Here is a 9,167-nt window from a genome sequence, read left to right as displayed (position 1 = left end):
ATCTAAAGTTCCTACTTCTTGGGAAGACCTTGGACTTACCGCAGGGCAGGGAATCTGGACTGAATGGAGTGGAGGGAGGGGGAGAGAGGGAAAGGAGTAGAAGGAGAGGGTGATGTGTGGGAGGAGGGGGAGGAAAATGGGAAACGGGGAGGAGGCAAAAATTTTTTTTTCAACAACTAAAAAAAATAAACAAAAAATAAAAAAATAAATAAAGTTCTACTTCTGAAAGACAGGGCTTGTACTCACAAACAACTTGAAAGCAACTTAAGAGCTGTGTTTTTGATAGTAGTGCTCCTCCTTTCTTTAAAAAACAAAGCAGAGGCAGAGGCGGAGCGGCGCGGCGGCCAGACGCGGCAGAGCAACACCACATACAGGAAGAGGCTTTCGGGGACCAGCGCAGCTGCAGACCCAAGCGGCGGGGACAGGCCTGCAATAAGGAGAGCAGTTCGCCCTACTACAATTGAATCAAAGAGGTAGGCTTTTGGTTGGCCAGGTCACTGGCACAAGGGGAGCCTGGTCCTGTCCTGAAGATCCTTCGGAGGGGTGAGAGGGTTCTTGGCCTGCAGCAGGAACCACGAAAGAGAGTGAGGGCATTTTGTAAGCGGAGCCCTTGGACAGCAGGGAAACCTGATCCAGTTTTTAAAGGACCCATTGGATAGGATCAATAGGAGGAAATGGGCAGGCGCCAAGGCAAGAATTCACCCAATAATCCGAAAAACAACATGAAAACATCAGAACCCAATGATCTTACAACAGAAGTATTTGAACAACCTAACACAGAAGAAGTGGAAAAAATCGACTTTATGAAGATAATAGAGTCCCTTAAACAACATGTAAAAAATGCCCTTATAGAAATGGATGAGAAGTATAACAAAAAGTGTGAAGAAATGAGTAAATATGTACATGATACCCTGGGAAACCAAGAAAAAACCATCAAGCAGGTAATGGAAACAGTTCAAGAATTGAAAACTGAAATGAAGGCAAAGAAGAAAATACAAACTGAGGACCAGCTGGATATGGAAAATCTAGGCCAACGAGCAGAGTCTACAGAAACAAGCATAATCAATAGAATACAAGAGCTAGAAGAAAGACTCTCAGATGCTGAGGACACCATAGAGAAAATAAACGAACAGATCAAAGAAAACAGCAAAGCCAACAAATTCTCAACACAAAACATTCAGGAACTATGGGACACAATAAAAAAACCAAACCTAAGAATAATAGGAATAGAAGAAGGAGAAGAGTCACAGCTCAAAGGCCCAGAAAATATTTTCAACAAAATTATGGAAGAAAACTTTCCCAACTTAAAGAAAGATATTCATTTAAATATTCAAGAAGCATACAGAACACCAAACAGACTGGATCAAAGAAAAACATCTCCTCGCCATATAATAATCAAAACACAAAATATACAGGTTAAAGAAAGAATATTAAGAGCTGCAAAAGAAAAGGGGCAAGTAACTTATAAAGGTAAACCGATCAGACTTACACCTGACTTCTCGATGGAAACTATGAAAGCCAGAAGGTCCTGGATAGAGGTTCTGCAGAAGCTAAGAGACCATGGATGCAAACCCAAACTACTATACCCAGCCAAGCTATCGTTCATTATCAATGGAGAAAACAAGACATTCCAGGATAAGAACAAATTTAAACAATACGTAGCCACAAATCCAGCCCTACAGAAAGTAATAGAAGGAAAATCGCAACCCAAGGAATCCAACACTGCCAACACTGCCTATAATAACCCAGGCATCTAATGACCCTTCACGAGCACATCTCAAAGAAGGGAGACACACAATCTCTACTACCAAAAGCAATAAGAATAACCGGAGTAAACAACCACTGGACATTAATATCACTTAATATTAATGGGCTCAATTCACCTATAAAAAGGCACAGGCTAAAAGATTGGATACGAAAACAGGATCCAACATTCTGCTGTTTGCAAGAAACACATCTCAACCACAAAGACAGGCACCTACTCAGAGTAAAGGGTTGGGGAAAGGTGTTTCAAGCAAATGGTCCTAAGAAAAAAGCAGGTGTGGCCATACTAATTTCTAACAAAACTGACTTCAAACTAAAATCAATCAGAAGAGACCGAGACGGTCACTTTATACTCATAACAGGAACAATTCATCAGGAGGACGTCTCAATCCTGAATATATACGCCCCCAATATAAAAGCACCTACTTATGTAAAAGAAATATTACTAGAACTCAAGGCAGACATCAAACCACACACACTAGTAGTAGGAGACTTCAACACACCTCTCTCTCCAAGGGACAGGTCAATCAGACAGAAACCTAATAGAGAATTAAGAGAATTATTGGAGGTAATGAAGCAAATGGACTTAACAGACATCTATAGAACATTCCACCCAAATAGGAAAGAATATACCTTCTTCTCTGCAGCTCATGGAACCTTCTCAAAAATTGACCACATACTTGGTAACAAAGGAAACCTCCACAGATACAAAAAAATATCAGTGTCCACCTGTGTCTTATCAGATCATCACGGATTAAAGTTAGAAGGCAACAACCACGCTGCCCCCAAAAAACCGACAAACTCATGGAAACTGAACAGTCAACTACTGAACCACACCTGGGTCAAGGAAGAAATCAAGAAAGAAATTAAAGTCTTCCTTGAATTTAATGAAAATAAAGGGACAACATACTCAAACCTATGGGACACAATGAAAGCAGTGCTAAGAGGAAAGTTCATAGCACTAAGTGCCCACTTAAAGAAAACGGAGAATGCATACATTGGGGACTTAAAAACACACCTGAAAGCTTTAGAAAAAAAAGAAGCAGACGCGCCCAGGAGAAGTAGAAGACTGGAAATAATAAAACTGAGGGCTGAAATCAACAAAATAGAAACACAGAAAACAGTCCAAAGAATCAATAAAACAAAAAGCTGGTTCTTGGAGAAAATCAACAAGATCGACAAACCCCTATCCAAACTAATTAAACGACAGAGAGAGAACACGCAAATAAATAAGATCAGAAATGAAAAGGGGGACATAACCACAGACACAGAGGAAATTCAGAGAATCATTAGATCTTACTACAAAAGCCTGTATGCCACAAAACTGGAAAATACAAAAGAAATGGACATTTTTTTAAATAAGTATCATATACCAAAGCTAAACCAAGACCAGGTGAATGATCTAAATAGACCGGTTTCTCGCGAAGAATTAGAAATGGTTATCAAAAATCTCCCTTCGAAAAAAAGCCCAGGACCAGATGGTTTCAATGCAGAATTCTACCAGAACTTCCAAGAAGAATTAATACCTATACTCCTTAAGGTATTTCACAATATAGAATCAGAAGAGTCATTGCCAAATTCCTTTTATGAAGCTACAGTTACCCTGATACCAAAACCACAAAAAGACCCAACCAAGAAAGAGAATTACAGACCGATCTCACTCATGAACATCGACGCAAAAATCTTCAATAAAATACTGGCAAACCGAATCCAAGAACACATAAGAAAAATTATCCATTATGATCAAGTAGGCTTCATCCCAGAGATGCAGGGCTGGTTCAACATACGCAAATCTATCAATGTAATCCACCATATAAATAAACTGAAAGAAAAAAACCATATGATCATTTCACTAGATGCTGAAAAAGCATTCGACAAAATTCAACACCCCTTTATGATAAAGGTCTTGGAGAGAATAGGGATACAAGGGTCCTACCTAAATATAATAAAAGCTATTTACAGCAAGCCAACAGCTAACATTAAATTAAACGGAGAAAAACTCAAAGCCATCCCACTAAAATCAGGAACACGACAAGGATGTCCACTCTCTCCATACCTCTTCAATATAGTGCTTGAAATTCTAGCAATAGCAATAAGACAACATAAGGAGATCAAGGGGATTCGTATTGGAAAGGAAGACGTTAAGCTTTCATTATTTGCAGATGATATGATAGTGTACATAAGCGACCCCAAAAATTCTACCAAAGAACTCCTACAGCTGATAAACAGCTTTAGTAATGTGGCAGGATACAAGATCAACTCCAAAAAATCAGTTGCGTTCCTATACACTAAGGATAAGGAAGCAGAGAGGGAAATCAGAGAAGCATCACCTTTCACGATAGCCACAAATAGCATAAAATACCTTGGGGTAACCCTGACCAAGGAAGTGAAAGATCTACTTGACAAGAACTATAAGTCTTTGAAGAAAGAAATTGAAGAAGACACCAGAAAATGGAAAGACCTCCCTTGCTCTTGGATTGGGAGGCTCAACATAGTAAAAATGGCAATTCTACCAAAAGCAATCTATAGATTCAATGCAATCCCCATCAAAATCCCATCAAAATTCTTCACAGATCTGGAGAAGACAATAATTAACTTTATATGGAAAAACAAAAAACCCAGGATAGCCAAAAAAATCTTATACAATAAAGGATTGTCTGGAGGCATTACCATCCCTGACTTCAAACTCTATTACAGAGCTACAGTATTGAAAACAGCTTGGTATTGGCATAAAAACAGAGAAGTCGACCAATGGAATCGAATAGAAGACCCTGACATTAACCCACAAACCTATGAACACCTGATCTTCGACAAAGGAGCTAAAAGTATACAATGGAAAAAAGAGAGCATCTTCAACAAATGGTGCTGGCAAAACTGGATGTCAATCTGTAGAAGAATGAAAATAGATCCATATCTATCACCATGCACAAAACTCAAATCCAAATGGATTAAAGACCTCAATATCAGTCCGAACACACTGAACCGGATAGAAGAGAAAGTGGGAAGTACTCTACAGCAAATGGGCACAGGAGACCACTTTCTATGTATAACCCCAGCAGCACAGACACTAAGGGCATCATTGAATAAATGGGACTTCCTGAGGCTGAGAAGCTTCTGTAAAGCAAAGGACACTGTCACTAAGACAAAAAGACAACCCACTGACTGGGAGAAGATCTTCACCAACCCTGCAACTGACAAAGGTTTGATCTCCAAAATATATAAAGAACTCAAGAAACTAGACCGTAAAAGGCTAATCAACCCAATTATAAAATGGGGCACTGAGCTGAACAGAGAATTCTCAACAGAAGAAGTTCAAATGGCCAAAAGATACTTAAGGTCATGCTCAACTTCCTTAGCGATCAGGGAAATGCAAATCAAGACAACTTTAAGATACCACCTTACACCTGTCAGAATGGCTAAAATAAAAAACACCAATGATAGCCTTTGCTGGAGAGGTTGTGGAGAAAGGGGTACAATCACCCATTGCTGGTGGGAATGCAAACTTGTGCAACCACTCTGGAAAGCAGTGTTTCGGTTTCTCAGGAAATTCGGGATCAACCTACCCCTGGATCCAGCAATACCACTCTTGGGAATATACCCAAGAGAGGCCCTATCATACAACAAAAGTATATGCTCAACTATGTTCATGGCAGCATTGTTTGTAATAGCCAGAACCTGGAAACAACCTAGATGCCCTTCAACGGAAGAATGGATGAAGAAAGTATGGAATATATACATATTAGAGTATTACTCAGCAGTAAAAAACAAGGACTTCTTGAATTTTGCATACAAATGGATGGAAATAGAAAACACTATCCTGAGTGAGGTAAGCCAGACCCAAAAAGAGGAACATGGGATGTACTCACTCATATTTGGTTTCTAGCCATAAATAAAGGACATTGTGCTTATAATTCATGTTCCTAGAGAAGCTAAATAAGGCGAATCCAAACACAAACACATAGGCATCCTCAGGAATATTAACCTTCATCAGGCGATGAAAGGAGACAGAGACAGAGACCCACACGGGAGCACCGGACAGAAATCTCAAGGTCCAAATCAGGAGCAGAAGGAGACGGAGCACGAGCAAGGAACTCAGGACCACAAGGGGTGCACCCACACACTAAGACAATGGGGATGTTCTATTGGGATCTCACCAAGGCCAGCTGGCCTAGGTCTGAAAAAGCATGGGATAAATCCGGACTAGCTGAACATAGCGGACAATGAGGAATACTGAGAATTCAAGAACAATTGCAGTGGGTTTTTGATCCTACTGCACGTACTGGCTTTGTGGGAGCCTAGGCAGTTTGAATGCTCACCGTACGAGACCTGGATAGAGGTGGGCAGTCCTTGGGCTTCCCACAGGTCAGGGAACCCTGATTGCTCTTCGAGCAGATGAGGGAGGGGGACTTGATCGGGGGGAGGGGGAGGGATATGGGAAGCGGTTGTGGGGACGAGGCAGAAATCCTTAATAAATAAATAAATTTAAAAAAAAAAAACAAAGCAGAAACTCAAAGTAAGACGATTCCTTCCCTGGTGTCTGCCCCATTATTCTCACTCATCTCCTTCCGTGAGGGGCCCCACTCTCTGATTTCATAGCCAATTTCAGGTCTCTTTTCAGGCAACACTTGTCACCCTTCAGAGGTAGTGGGACCTGGGAGAATGAGGTGGACTAGAGTCTCATGCAACAGCCAACTTTATTCAGAGCAGCAGACAAGTTATACTCTGAGGGTAAGAAAGTTCACATGAGGTCACGCTGTATACAAGGGCAAAGACAAGCTGAGCATGACAAAATCATGTTCACCACAGAAGCACACAAAGGACTTTTTAAACATTTAAATGATTATCGATAACAAGCAATAGGCGGCAATCAGAAATAAACCCACTCCTTTCTGCTGTGCCTGGACGAAGCCTGGAAACATATTCCACGAAAATTTCTGTGATATGGAGAAACCAAGAGAGAAGATTTTTGTCCTGTTTTCTTGGAGTGTTTCCACAAGCTCTCAGAATTCTCAAACTACTCCATTCTGGCTCATGATCTTAAACAGAGGGAAAGGTTTGTTTGGTTTATGCTTCAACATCACTGTTTATCATCAAGGTATCAGGAAAGGAACTCACCTAGTGCAGGAACCTGGAGGAGCAAGCTGATGCAGAGGTTACGGAGACGTGCTGCTTACGGAATTGTTTACCGTGGTTGCTTGGTCTAATTTGTATAGAACCCAGAACCATTTGCCCAAAAATGGCACTACTCACAAAGGGCTAGGAACTCCCCCACCAATCAGCAATAAATAATATACCCTACATTTTGATCTTATGACTGCAATTTCTAAATCGAGGTGTCTTCCTTTCAGGTAATTCTAGCTTGTGTCAAGTTGACAGAACTAGCCAGCCCGTGGCCATTGGCCACCATTGAGCAGTGACTGTAGCCCACAGAATACCTTTGGCACAGTACAGTGGTAGCCTTCCCTATGGTACTGGTAATGAGACAGTTAGAATCTCATGGGAATGTGGAGGCCATTTTCACAAATACACCTGAGATTACAGTCTCCACTTCCTCCTGCCTTAGCTGCTAATTGACTTGGGGAGTGCATAGGAGGTAGAATCTTCATTGAGGCCTGGGACCTTTTCTCATACAGCATTTTTGGGGGTTGTCACCTATGTTGAGCCAGAATTTCTGGTCATGCAGGTGCATTTGAGTCTCCCACGTCCTATAAATTACAATGTAATCTGGTAACCCAAGTAATCTGGTCCACTAAACTCAGCTTAGATGGAACCAATTCCTTGCACAGTTTTTACCCTAACAGGGGTAAACAATTTTTTAATGTCTTCCTAGGAAAAGTCACATGGCAGGGAGAATTTGAAGGTGAAGACTGTAAAGCTCTGGGGAGCCACAGCTTCATATTTATGATTATAAGGAAGAAGCAGGTTCACAAATGGAGGCAGTTTCTGAGGGCTGTAGGGTACACAAAACACTCTGAAGGCTCTATTCTCTGTTCTATCAGGTTCTATTTATTAGTAAAATGATGTGGTAATTGCGTATACGCAGCTGACCTATATCATTTATCATTATGTCCCACAAGTCGATGCTAGTGAAGAGAAATCAGTCCTGAAAGAAAATGATGAAGTCATTTATTCTAATTCATTTGTCCAATATCATGTGCTTTACCTAAATGGCATAAATAAATCTGATATCCAAGTCGCCCTTACTATCCTTTATTTATTTATAATTTTCAACATATGTTAAACTTTAAGTTATGTTCTGATCAACTTTTATTTTATATTTTTTCCAATCTACCCTTTTTAAAGGGAAAAATTCACTATAGCAACTCTATATGCCACTCAGAGCCCAGACCATCCTTGTTCATGCTGTATCAACACTCATGTATCTCCTGTCTGCTTTTGTTTAATTTTAAATTAAAGTTTTCATGGTGAGTTTAAGTGTGAATGTCTCAGCATGAAAATGGAGGTCAGAAGACCGCATGTGGGAGTCCGTTTTTTCATCAGAATTGATCAGATTGTCTGACCTTTCAGCAGGTGTTTTTACCCACCAAGGCCTCTCTCCATAACCCTGTCTCTTCTTAATGGTGAACACTGTCTCCATCATTCAGGTTAAACACAGCTTTCTTCCTCAATGTTCTTACATCACTTCTTTTTGTGTCAAATTATACAGACCAACTGAGAAAGTGTTTGTTAGTCTCGCCTTTCATGTCAGTTTCTGGAAAACAGCTGTAAAGACTGTGAGACTCAGAGAACCAAGAGATATTTCCTATAAACAAGTCACATTTACATGAGAACCATGAGAAAGAGCTGGAGGAATAGTTATGAGACATGTTCTTCTTGCAGAGGACCCTGATTCCTTTCCCAGCTCTCACATCTAGGACTCATGACTGCCTGTAGCTCTAGCTCCCTGTGATCAGTGCCCTCATCGTCTGTGTGGGGAACTGTACAAATGTGACACACTCACAGACACATACATAAAATAAATCTTTATATTAGAAGAACATGCTGTTTAATAATCTATAACACAAATCAAGATACATCAGTTAATTAAATGTTTTGTATATACAGTGCAACCAAGCAAAACACAAAAATGTATACATCATTGTGAAGTAGAGCCATAATGCAACCAAAATGTAACAGATGTTTAGTCAAGTATGAAAAATCAATTTTTACAAATAAGGTATAAAACTACCTCTTGTGATTCTACAATTTCATTTTCAATGATGACATCAATTATTATTTTTCAGAATGCATCTATCAGATTGTTAGAATTATGTCGACATCTTATTGTATGGATCTAAATTAAGAAATCAAGCAGTGAATCCTTCATTTAAACAAATGTGGAATCAGATCCTTTTGCAGCTCTTTGATGACAAACAGCTGGATAGTGTTGTGGAGAGCAACCA

Source organism: Microtus oregoni, unplaced genomic scaffold (assembly GCF_018167655.1).
Source record: "Microtus oregoni isolate MIOR12 unplaced genomic scaffold, Mior012 000042F_ref0000377, whole genome shotgun sequence".
NCBI classification, from domain to species: Eukaryota; Metazoa; Chordata; class Mammalia; order Rodentia; family Cricetidae; genus Microtus; species Microtus oregoni.
The sequence above is the reverse complement of the archived record's forward strand: the minus strand, read 5'-3'. Positions refer to the sequence as shown.